The following is a 12,839-nucleotide window of genomic DNA, read 5'->3' on the forward strand; positions in this document are numbered from 1 at the left end:
AATTCTACGTAGCTAATCAAAGTTCTTTCTCCCGAACCTTAGGCACAAATTTCCCCCAGTGCACGCTCGCTGGACCGTGTGAGTGCGCTGTGTGTGTGCGTGGCGGTGGAAATGGGGCTTGCTGCTGCTTTCTCTGCCGTTCTTCGCCGCTCTCCGGCCTCGGGCTCGGGCTCGGACTGGGGCTCGCTTGGGCCTGGGCCGGGACGGTTCTTCTTCTTGGCCGGATCGGGCGCTGGGAAAGGCATAAAAGTGGCGCTCGACCGCCAACAGCAGCCATTGCGCGTGATGCAAGTGAAGTGCTAACACCTCGTACCGCTCGAGTCTCAGCCAGCAGTGGACCGCCAGTCACCGAGCCACCAGCCACCAGCCACCGAGCCACCAGCCACCTTCACCAGCGGACTCAGCAGCAGCGTGGACACACTCTGTACTTGTTCTTTTTTTTTTTGGTTCAATCGCGTGTGTGACAAATCCCACTCCTTGCGGCTGCGAATTTGGCAAGTGAACACAACCACTAGTGAACAGCCACCGAAAACCAGCATCAGTTCAAAACACAAACTGTGAAAGTGCAAAAACACACTGAGAAACACTCGCAAAGGATTAACGCAAAAGCCGAGGAAATTGTGCAATATACACTGAGCAGAAGGTAAGACCTCGACGGGGAACCAAAAAAGGAACTCAAGAGTGATTTTTTTTACATTTTTTTTCGAAACCAAATGGATAACAAAATTTTTAAAGTTGTGACCTCAAGGATTATAAATCAAATACCTTCAAAATAATAAGCCCTGAAAATGAAACAGCTTTTTCCCAATAAGAAAACCCTTTGGTTCAAAAATAAATTAAAAAAATTATAAAAACTTATATTAAAGTTGCAAATCAAATGCCAAGGACATCTACCAAAAAGTTTCTTATAATTCCTTGAACAAACTCGTAATACTTAAATAGTTTTCCCAAGCTTAAGAGCCTGAAAATCCTTTGAAATCATTTGAAAAATTCTAAAATTTAAAAAGTATCCGAAAGTATTTCCTCTAGTATCTACACCCAAAGCAAAGAAAACAATTTCCTCAAATTCCATTTTAAAAATGCGTGCCTCTCCTCGCCCATTCTGTTGCACCTCTTCTTTTCCTTTTTTACTGCGTTTCCATTACGATCATGATTGCCTCCTTTCTCGTCGTCAAAAGTGACACCTTTCGGAGTGAGTGGGTTTCTGGCCAGGAGGTCTCTTCCCTGCCCTTCCACTGCTATTTGCCCGGCCAATTGTCACCTGCTCAAAGGCCCCTCTCGTGCCCCTTTTTACGCCTTCTCCCCCCCGCAACGACATTGAAAACGAAAGACTCAGGCAGCGAACTTGAAAAGGAAGGACTGAGGCGGCGAACTCGAATTTCCTCGGAAGTGCGTGGGGATGCGTTGGCAGAGCTTGCAACATTTCAATTTCACTGGAAAGGCCAAGAGTTCGCAGGGGCTACGTCAAAAATGTGAAATCAAAAATATTAAGTTGCTTTATTTTGACCCAATTGTGTGGGAAAATGTATTTTCTTTAAAGGCTTCGATTTACCAAAAGAACCTTTCGAGATATGGGGGGCTACGTCAAAAATGTGAAATCAAAAATATTAAGTTGCTTTATTTTGACCCAATTGTGTGGGAAAATGTATTTTCTTTAAAGGCTTCGATTTACCAAAAGAACCTTTCGAGATATGAAAATCAAAAGTTGCCACTGGCGGGTTGCCCCTTCGCCCTCTTCCCGCTGCTCGGCTGTTGGCCGTCTCAGTTTCTCGCTTTTCTGCTAAAGTCATTAACGCAATTAACCGTTATTACCCAGCGGTATGGTCACCCAATTCATTAGGAAAGCATTTAGTGGCCAGTGTTCTTGTGCGTGTGCGTGTGCGCAGAAAAACTGAAGCAACGGTGCCGAGAGCATGAGAAACGCATTAAAACCACCGCCGCCGAGGAAAAGCAGTAGCCGAAGACATTGCGGTTGGAAATGGGGAGGAACAGTGGGGGACGCAGGGGGATGTACTGTGCACACGGAGATACCGGGGACAACACGAAAAACCGAGCCCAAAGCCCATTTTCAGGGGCCCCCAGATGGTGCGGTGTCTGGCGTCTGGTTTAATGGGTTTCCCAGTAGCAAAACGAACTCGGTTCGAATGAAAACTTTATTGTTTTCAGCGCCCCGGAAATAATGTAATAATCTTGCATAAAAACGACCCCGGCCACAGAGTGCGGGTTATACTTTTATAATCGAATCGTAAAAAGTTACGAAAAAAGTGAGGCGCAAAGAACACAGAGCACAGAACATGGAACACAGGGGGCCATTAAAGGCGATTTGGGAAATGGAACCTGGAACCTGGAACCGGGAACCTGGAAACTGGAACCTGCAGGCGGAAAACTTCTGCACTTCGGGAAAGAAGAGCGGCAGACAAAGAACCCAAATGAAGTGCCGACCCCAAGGGGCAGGCATTAGCAGCCCAACATCAATTAATGTCTTGCCGCGATGCAAATCAACGACAGAGCCATTAAACCAGCCTCGCAATCCATCAATTGAGGCAGAAAATGAAAAAAAACGATAAAAAATGGAGAAAAACTAGACAAATAACATTGCATTTTCTCCTCATTAAAGGCGGATTTCCACTTTAAACTCTCAACTTACTCGGCACATTTCTCTTTTCCCAATGCGTGTTCGAAGTTGACCCAAAAAGCGAGGGAACAAAAACAGAAACAAAAGAAAAACAGAACACCAAAGTAAAGATTTAACGCTAAACGCGAGCGTACGTTTTGGCCCAGTTTAGAGCCAAAGCGGAAATTGGTTGCGGGCGGCCGACTAATTTGAAATTCCAAATGAAACGAATGAATTCGGTCTGATTGAGATGAGCCGGGAAAAGCGCCCTCTGGCGGTCACTCCAACTGGCCGTTCTTCTGCCGCTTCTCCCCGTTTCTGCGCCTTTCTTCTCCCCGTTTGAGTTCCCCTTTCTTCGGTCGGCTAAAAACTGGCACATCAAAACAGAAAAATCAACGGACTTTGGAAAATTTCAGGGGGGAAATTAAAGTTGGTTACTATTGGGAAAGCGCCCTCTGGCGGTGGTTGCAGCTGCAGCTGCTCTTTCTCTTCCTCTTTCTTCTGTCTTCGGTAAAGAAATCTTTAGTGTCTTAATTGGCTATCAAGTTCTTGAGTAATTCCCTAAAATATTATAATTTCTAAAATCTGACAGATAAATTATGGATATACTTCTTTATAGATGGGAGCTATGATTTCTTACATAATGTATGGGCTTTACTTATCCCGATCTTCCTCTCTGATGCCGTGTTGAGGGCATTTGACTGACGTTTGATTACCTAATGAACAGCACTCTTCGTGTTCTTAGCCTCCCCTCATTAGCATCTCCGATTTCATTAGCTTCCCGCTTTGGTGGCCTTCTCTATGGCTTGTGCCGCTTGGCTTGGCACAGATTCTCCGCTCCGCCCGGTGTTCTTTCTTTCTTTTTGGGTTGCCTATGTGGGTCAGCTCGGATTCGGATTCGGAGTCGGAGTCGCAGTCGGATTCAATTGGTGGCACCTGTTCGGGCCAGACGCATGACAACACACAATTGGAGCCGGAGATTTGCCAGGCGAATGAGCAGAGCTCGCCCACTCACCCGGCACTTGGGGTTTCGAGGGCCGCTGAAGAATGGTGGGGCGATACCAGGCCGAGTGATGGGTGATGAGCAACGAGTGGCGAGTGAGGATCACATGAGTGACGAGTGATCATTGAAGTGGGCTCTCAAGAGATGGGCTCGTGGGTACTCAGACTCAAAGTCAGCGAAAGAGTTTGTCCAGGTGGCAGAGCGCTGTTTTCTCAAAGCTTAAAGGATTACATTCTGCATGTAAGGTAGTAGTGAGTATTCAATATGATAGTGGGGAGAAATGGGTTAAAATGATTGCCAGCCTATATACCCATAAATGGCAATCACATTACCCATTATATCCACTTTTATGAATAGTAACCAAAAGTAGAATAGAGCCAGACACTCCAAGTCCAACTGGCCTTGAAGCCAAAGACGTGAAATGGCAGGAAAGTGGCTCTTTGGCAGCGTCTTTCCGCTTTTCTCTTTTTTATTTTGGCAATAAAACGAAAACTGTTCCAAATCGAATTGGCTCCGTCGCTTGGCCGTGGTAATTACACCAGATATAAGCCAGATCATCATCGTGATGGGGTACATTCTACCGCCTCGACCATCGTGATGATGATGGCGATGATCTGGCACTTGTGTCGTCGTTCCAGCTGAAATCTTTTCGTTTTCCTTTGACGCAAACAAAACGAAAACACAGTGCTATAAATGCCGTGCTATCAAACGCAGAAAAAGGCATCTGAGATCTCGCTTGGGGAATCTGTGCTATTCCAACGGTGGTTTTGTTTACAGCCCCGACTGCCCGGCCCAACTGCCCCCCATATTCGGTATTATAAGCCATATTAAAGCGAAATGCTTCTTAGTTATGACTTATACAGCTGGCTCTTGGCGGCGCAGAGAATGGGCCAGGAAATGTGGGCCAAAGTTGTGCTCGGCGCTCGGATCTCTGTTTTTGGCTTTGGTTTCGGACTCTTGTGCCTTTTCATGCGTTTGTCATAGCACAACGACGCTGCCTTGGAGGTGGACCCGAACTTTCGTTCCCAATTAGGCCATAAAATTATTCAATGGCATAGGAGGCCGCTGGCAGTAAACGCCAAATGAATGCACTTAAGCGATGAAGTGAGTGAATGAATGGCATGAATGGCCTGGTTCCGAGCGAATGCAAATCAAGGCGAATCACTTACGCCGATTGAGTAGCAATAAATTACTGCATAAATGCAGAGAGACAATTAAACTCCCATTGTAGAACATCTCTTTTGGGTGGATCTTACTTCTTTTCCATGTAATAAAGTAGAATTCAGTCCATAAAGTTTGTAGTAGTGGCGACTCTGAGGTCTTAATAATACCACATAAAAGCGTGACCAGCCTGTGATTTACAGCCCAAAATCTTCTGAATGGATTGTTTGTTTGTCGTAGCCCTAAATAGAAATGAACACAGATTTCAGGGGGGTCAAAGTCGATAATTTGCCTATGAATCACACAATCAAATACTGCTGAATGGGTCTCATTCACTGAGCAAATATTGTAATAAACTGATTTAAGAGAAAGCAGGAGTTTCTAGAATATTTGGCTTGCTTGTCTTATCTTTTAACACATTTGTGTTTATAAAACAATTACCTCCGGCAAGCAGCCGAAAGAAATCTCACAAATTAGCATATTTTCCTCAGAACAAAACAAAGCTTCTGCGGAAAGAAAGGCTTTATGAAGTTTTATGCATTTATAACTTTCACAAGCTTAGCTACGTAAAGCACGAAATGCCCGGGTCATAATTACGGCCAATTAAAGCCGTCTGTTCTGCCTTTCTTTTCATGTTTAACTCGGTGTAAATTACCAAAAAATTCAAATTTAAATTTAAATTGATTGATGGGGCGCTGAAAGAAAGGTCTTCTTCCCGGCCGCGAGCAGAAAAACCAGCCGGCGAACGTGTGAAAGTGTTCCCATTTCATTTTCCTAGGCTCCGTGACCAGTGTCAATTTCAAGTTCTCGTTTCGACACATTCCAAAGGTTTTCCCCCACTTTTTTGTGTATTTTTTCGGCTTTTATTTTTCGGTGCACTTGACGGGCTTTGGGGGAAAACGAGTTGGCCAAGACAGGGGCTTTTCTTGGCTGCGTGAGTGCCGCCCATTAGGTTCGTACACCTCGTTGTTCTCGGCCATGGGTGTGCTCTGTTCCCTGGCTCAGGTGGGCCGCTCTGGGGTTCACTGTACCTGGTACTCAGTGCTCGGCACTCGGCATTTAATGAGCACACACAGCGAAGAAAAGGGCTAATTACGAACGTCATGCGTATGCAAAGGGCAGGCGGAGGAGGGCAGGGCGGTGGAAAGTGTGTTTTTGGAGTGTGCGAATGTTCCTTCTCGGGGCCGGAGAATGGGCGGCATCCCCCGGATTTTCGAATCCAGAGCGAATCCAGCCAGGCGTTGCACCTTACGCTTGAATTTGCATAGCCACGGCCATGGCCATTTCATTTGAATGGAGAATGATTATTTATTTCCTCGCTTTCCCCAGCCGCGTTCGGCCGCGTTTGTGTCTTGAGTCTTTTGTTTTACGCGGCTCTCGGCGGCGGGCACTTGCAATTCGGTCAAGTAATCATTTATTCTCCGCCTTAATTGCCGGCATGTTGCGCCGCTCGCCGCTCGCCGCTCACCGCTCACTGTTGTTTTAATTACTCAGCATGTTGCATGCAAATCTCGCTGGGGCTGGAAAATGGGGGGAAAAGAACGCTCGGGCCGAGCGACTTTAACCCACAGAAATGGGTGTGGCGGCCATATAGTATGCCACTGGTGCTACATAGTCGGGGGGCCAGTGTCTATCAATATGCCATTAGCTTTGGCTGGCGGGGCAAAGCCGTGTATCTTTGTATCTGTGTATCTACCTACTAGTAGTTACCGTTACGCAGCAGAAGATGCCTCGGAAAACATGTTTTCAAAGAACCAGAATCGGAGTTTCGGCATCTGAATGGTAGCTGAAAACAGAGGCGCGCTCGCCGCCTCAAATGGAATTTTCATTTTTCAACTTTTGCCATCGCAGAGGCCAATATATATACGTTCCCCTCTCGGAAAGTGGCTTAAATTAAACGAAACGAGTGGAGAAAATAACAAAGGAAGAAGCAGCCGCGCTGCAGCAGCACAAATCGATTGGAAACTCGTTTCCAACATCATTTGACTGGAAAGTGCATTTTCTGTTATTAATATATATATGTACACACGGGTAGGAAGGAGATGCGATGGGGGGCCGAGATATGTTGTAATTAAGTGGCATTGTTTTCAGGCGGAGTGGAGTGGATGGCGATCCGTTAGAGAAAACACTTGGCCGAGCAATAGATCCCAATCTCAAGACGAACTTGAAGCGTAGAAATGCCGGAATTGGGATCATCTTGAGCTCACTTCACTCAAGATCTTTCAATAACATGTTGAAAGTCGGGGCTTTCTGTTCGCTTCCCAAAGCCCGAAAAGTGGGGAAAACCGACTTCCCTTTATTGGGAAGTTTGGTGCAGCTTCGATAAGCTGCGGTTTTCTATTCCGTAAAGGTACCTGTGTACTTAAGGTGTTTTGTGAAAAATGGTCAGCGGAGAAAGTACTTATCGAGGGGACAGAAAGAGCTGTCAAAATCCAAGGGAAATCGGGCGATCACTTCATTTTTATCTCGGCGAATAAAGCCATTTCCCTGAACAAGGCCTATCAACAATCCTCATATTCCCCCTGAACAAATATCCCTGCAGAACAATAAATTTTAATCAAACCTTATCTAAACAGAAACAAATTCCCTCTTTCTCTTTGCAGCCGAAGCCGCCCAAGCAATCGCAGAAGAATCAGCCGAGAAGATTTGAGCAGAAGAAGGTAAGCAGACAAGACGGATGGAAGAAAGACAGGCTGCGGAGGAAACTCTGGTCTTGGGTGGGAGAGTGAAGTGAACTCCACGCAACCTGGGCCCGGTTCAACTGGGACTTGTGTATTTTATGTCTTCCGCTGTAATTGCGATCACAAATCAAGGCAGGTGTTGAGTGGATTGGATCGGACAGAGGACAGAAGACAGAAGGCAGAAGACAGAAGTCGGGGTTGCGGGAGGTGGCAGAAATGGCAGCGAGCAACGGAGAATGGCTTTCCACCCAATCCAATCTAAGCCTAATCATCATTGCGGCCGGGCTCTTGTTGCCACTAGGTTTCTCCGGTTGGCCACTTCTATTTTTAGTTGAGCTGCAGAAGGCAGTCGCCCGGCAATTAGTCACTCGGACGAATCTCGTCCATCTGCCAACTTGGCCATCGCATCCATCCATCCATCTCTCCATCCGCAGCGGCCTTAATGCGCACCCTCGACTCGCAATCGTCTTTACGATTATTTAGGTCTGACGTTGCTGAATTCAGGGATGACTGCGTGACACGATAATACATGTTCTTATAAAGGTTTTAAAGAAAATCTTCTTTTTCATGATCTAATAGAACTGATAGAAGCGTCAAATTCCATGTTATATCTATAAACCCAATGGTTTATGTCCTAACGCCCAGTCTCATAGGACACTTTAGAAAGAGTCGTAGTCGCCTACTTTTCATGGGGGCTATAGTATGATGGGGTTATTTTAAAGAACCTCTGCCATCTCTAGTCGACTTCAGAACTTCGTGAGCGACCTGCTCTCCCATCTCCAGCAGCCATAAATTGTCCAGTGGCGGCTTAGTGTAACTAATTGACGATCAACGCAAAACGCTTTGGCGGCATTTTACCGCCCAGCCACCGATGCTTCGCCTCCCGTTTTCCGCCCCCTGGTGACATTGAGTAATGCCCGAAGGAGGAGGGTATAGGTGGTGCAGTGCCTCGGTGGTGCCTGGACTCAGTGCAGCTCGCTTTGATTTGTTTGAGCCGCCTTGACGACTCTTCGACAATTAGGTTGGCCACTTGGCTTGCTGCTGACAAAACGAAAATAAATGGTAGAATTTGAAAAGGAGAACAAAAGAGTGGAGCGAGTGCACAGAAAAAAGAGTCTATAAACTGTTTAAGTGAAAAGCTATAAATATAGACCCTGTTTGGGCGCCAATTATTAACTTTCAACTTGCTCACTTTACAGAACTTCCTTGCATCAGTATTTAGAGAACTTTTAATTTGAATCTGGAAAACATAAGATCTACATTATAGTTCTCAAGTCAAGGGAAGTTCAAGTGAAAAGCTATAAATATAGACCCTGTTTGGGCGCCAATTGTTAACTTTCAACTTGCTCAACTTTACAGAACTTCCTTGCATCAGTATTTAGAGAACTTTTAATTTGAATCTGGAAAACATAAGATCTACATTATAGTTCTCAAGTCAAGGGAAGTTCAAGTGAAAAGCTATAAATATAGACCCTGTTTGGGCGCCAATTGTTAACTTTCAACTTGCTCAACTTTACAGAACTTCCTTGCATCAGTACTTAGAGATCTTTTAATTTAAATCTGAAAAGCGTAAGATCTACATTATAGTTCTCAGTGAGGAGGAACAGACGCGCCTGTCCCTCAAAGTCGCTATCTGGATGTGGATGCTGTTTGGAGAGGTGATGTGGACGCCAAGATGCGTTTCAGCTGGAGAGCCGCACCCTTGCAGTCGCCTGTCATTGCAATTAATTTTGTCTTTGTCTATTTTTAATTCGCTGCTTCTCTGGGCTTGTCCGGGCTCTCCGGTCCTCTATGCCGGGCCTTTGGCTTATCGGTCTTTTTTCCGAGGGCGTTACCACAAGTTCTCACATGCCTGGGCGATAATCGATAGTCAGCGATGAATCTCTGTCGCGGCCTCGCCAAAGTTTTCGGTCATTGTCCATGCACTAATTAAGTTATGCACTCGGTTCCTTCCCCGCCCATCCGCTCTTTCTTCCACTTCTTCGCCAGCTATGAGGAAGTCTTGGTCCTGGGATATACAGTATCTATCGCTTGTATCTAGAGAATGCCTTGGACTAAAACCGAGAGCCGTGGCACTTGGAGACTCAACCTCAGAGCTTATCAAGTCGTGGGCATCTGAGTTTGGGGCTTTTCTGCGGTTTCTTTGGCTCTCCCCCGAGACTCCGCCTCCTCCTGGTTTTCCTTAGCCATTTCTCTGCGGCGAGCGGAAGTTCTGTTTTCCACACAAAATTCTGAAAAGTCTCTGCTGCTATTTGCTATTGCTCTCAGGCGAAATCATAAATCTTTTATTATGGCCAGTTTAATCGGAATCAAATTCCAAATTGCTTGGGTTTGGGCCATACACTGCAAGCTAAAAGTGGGTAAATGGTGTGGAGGAATCGCAGAATCGCAGAATCGCTCCATAAATAAGTAGGTATCGAGTATCATCAACCCCCCCCCCCCCCCCCCCCCAGCAATTACGTCCGTATGACCCTAAGTGGATATCGATTAATTCGGTGGACCATTACTCTATAGATTTCTGTGCCAGTTCCAGAGTTCTTCTCGGCCTCTCCTTGTTCGCTGCCTATATTTTCAGCCTACCTTTTCAATTACATTTATCGATTGCCTGCTGCCCTGCTGGTAATCACTTTTTATTCAGCAATCAAGTGGCAATTGTTAATTTATTGTTTGTGGGCAGCCAAGAGCGTTTTGTATTGATTCAGCTTGCCAATTATTGTGTAAATAAATTCCAAATTGCGTGCGGCAGTAACGGCGGCCGCAAAAGTGTGCTCTTCATGAACTGGCCAATGGCCAATGGCAAATGGCAAAAGCGAAGTTGCCGCCACAGCCGTTGCCAAAGGCCATTCACATACATTTTTGTACTTTATGGGCAATTTCGAGAGCCAGAGAGCCGGGGAAAGAAGTCAAGAAGAAATAGCCAGGCCCGGGCGAAGGCAGAGACGGAGAAATATGGAAGAAAAGGCTGAAGAACAAGCTGAGTAACGGCAGCAGTATTGGCCCGGGCTGAGGGGCCCACAAAGCCAGGCATTGTGCACTACAAATTGTCACACAGTGTTCCAGCTTGCTTCCAAAGTCCCCCTTTCAAAGATCTAAGACCCAGCCAACCCCCCACCATCCAAAAAAACCTCAATGAGATAAGCTCTGCCTAATACGGACAACAGCAACATCAACAGCACGGCAGCAACATCGCAGCCCAGCAGCAACCTGGCAACATATATAGAAAAACAAGCAGCTGAGCATGAAAGTAAAAGATGCCGGAGAAAGAAAGAAAGAAAGGGGAGAAATCTGTTGATGGGGCGCTGATAAGCAAGATTATGAGAACGATTTTTGATTTACGGGGGCCCACAGCACCTATAGCCAGCTGTACAGTTTCACTTTGAACAAGGAAAACACTGGGCTTACACGACAGACTTACGGTAAAGTTATAAATCATAAAGGAACCGCTCTAAAACTTAGCTCCAAAATTGTTTGTTTTCATATACTTTTAAGAACCTAGTTCACTTTGGAATGCCTTCTTAAAAAACCGCTTCTTTTGGAAGAGAAAAAAGCAACGTGTTCTTTTAAGTATTTGAATATAAAGTTGAAATACCTTAAAGTAAGCCCAAAAATTTTCTTTGTGAGAAAGTTTAAGGAACCAATTATCTTGGGATAAATTTGTAAAAACCTAGTTCACTTTGGAATGCCTTCTTAAAGAACCGCTTCTTTTGGAAGAAAAAAAGCAATGTGTTCTTGCTACTACTTGAACATAAAGTTGATATACCTTAAAGTAAAACCAAAAAAATTTTCTTTATGAGAAAGTTTAAGGAACCAATTATCTTGGGATAAATTTGTAAGAACCTAGTTCACTTTGGAATGCCTTCTTAAAGAACCGCTTCTTTTGGAAGAAAAAAAGCAATGTGTTCTTGCTACTACTTGAACATAAAGTTGATATACCTTAAAGTAAAACCAAAAAATGTTCTTTATGAGAAAGTTTAAGGAACCAATTATCTTGGGATAAATTTGTAAGAACCTAGTTCACTTTGGAATGCCTTCTTAAAGAACCGCTTCTTTTGGAAGGCAAAGAGCAACATGATATTTACAATATGCAAATGTAAAGTTGATAAACCTTAAAGTAAAAGCCAAAAAAGGAACTTAAAGGGAAGTTTTCTTTACAAGTTGTAAACAATTTGAAATATTAAGGCACGCAACATCTAATAATGGAAAACCGAACAGAACCTGAAGAAATATTCCTTTTCCCTCCAGAAGAAAGAGTCGTTTGGCGGCGGAACAGAAGCAACGGTGGCTGGCAGCTTTCATTTGTTTGCTCAGTTTATGAAACCGAGCTGTGCGGCGAGGGGTTGTTTGGGGCCTACGAGTAGCCAACTGTATTCTCCATCTTGTGTGGACTGCCAACTTCATCTTCGTTCGGCCGCAGAAGAGGAATCTTTGACTGACTGACAGGCGGATGGGGGCCAGAAGACAAAGATCCAGACGGGAGACATTCGATTAGCATTAAGCCAAAGCAAAGAAAACCAAAGCGAATCGCATCGGGAATAGAGCCAGGGCCCAGAGGATCCGCCAAGGAATTGGGAATAGGAATAGGAATAGGAATACGAATAGGATGGGGACTAGCAGCGGACTTATGCAATTTCAGTTACTTAGGGCCCATCAGTCAATCAGCCCGACTGTCTGTCATCACTCTTTTTCCACTCTTCCCGATGCCATCGGCCTGGGTTGGTGGCCTCTTCTTGGGGCCGGATTTTCCGCGGACTTGGCGTTAGTCAAATAGGGTTGACAGTCTGTTTGGCTCTTGTTTAATTGCCGAAAAAAACAAGAGAAAAAACCAGAGCCCCCAGAGCCGGGACCATCCATCCATCCGCTCAAGCTGTCTTTCTCCGTGACCCATTTCGTGGCCAGATCTCTGTCCGACGATTACCGGGAATTCAATCCAAGCTCGGCCTGGGATCTGAGATAGTGAGCCAAAAGCTCTTCAAGGGCAGCTAACTGGCCGAGGTACTCAGAAAAATTTAAATACTAAAATAGATAAAATAATGGAATAGTAATATCTTAAGTTCAAGTTCAGTGTGAAAGTTCATGATAAAAATTGGAGATGTAATAATCCATGATATTCTGGAGGAGTTACAGGAAATCAAAGGACGCTCAGCAGTGCCCCTCCAGTCGAGCCAAATTTAGCAATTTAGCCATAAACGAGCGACCAAATTGCCAACTGGGAGTCTCATTAAAGGAAAAAAATCACTCCGGATGGCCGAAGCGAGGGGCTTCATTAAATATGAGAAATAATTGCAATTATTGAATATTTGCTGAGCTCAGCGGTCGTTTTTTCGCCGGCGATGTTCGATCTCCTACGTTCGGTCTCCGAAAAGGGGCCGTCGAAATCCCC

General features: G+C 45.2%; 1 protein-coding gene across 2 annotated transcripts in view; it reads left to right on the top strand.

Moving 5' to 3' along the window:
- Nucleotides 1-263: 263 nt before the first annotated feature.
- Nucleotides 264-12,839, top strand: part of LOC108023716 (uncharacterized) — a 37,948-nt gene continuing 25,372 nt past the window's right edge. For both annotated transcript variants that reach the window (XM_044093176.2, XM_017093347.3), the window contains exons 1-2: nt 264-643; nt 7,382-7,438. The gene's annotated coding sequence lies outside the window, so the exon portion shown is untranslated. The remainder of the gene's footprint in view (nt 644-7,381; nt 7,439-12,839) is intronic.

The sequence above is a fragment of the Drosophila biarmipes genome, chromosome X (genome assembly GCF_025231255.1).
Source record: "Drosophila biarmipes strain raj3 chromosome X, RU_DBia_V1.1, whole genome shotgun sequence".
Taxonomy (NCBI): Eukaryota; Metazoa; Arthropoda; class Insecta; order Diptera; family Drosophilidae; genus Drosophila; species Drosophila biarmipes.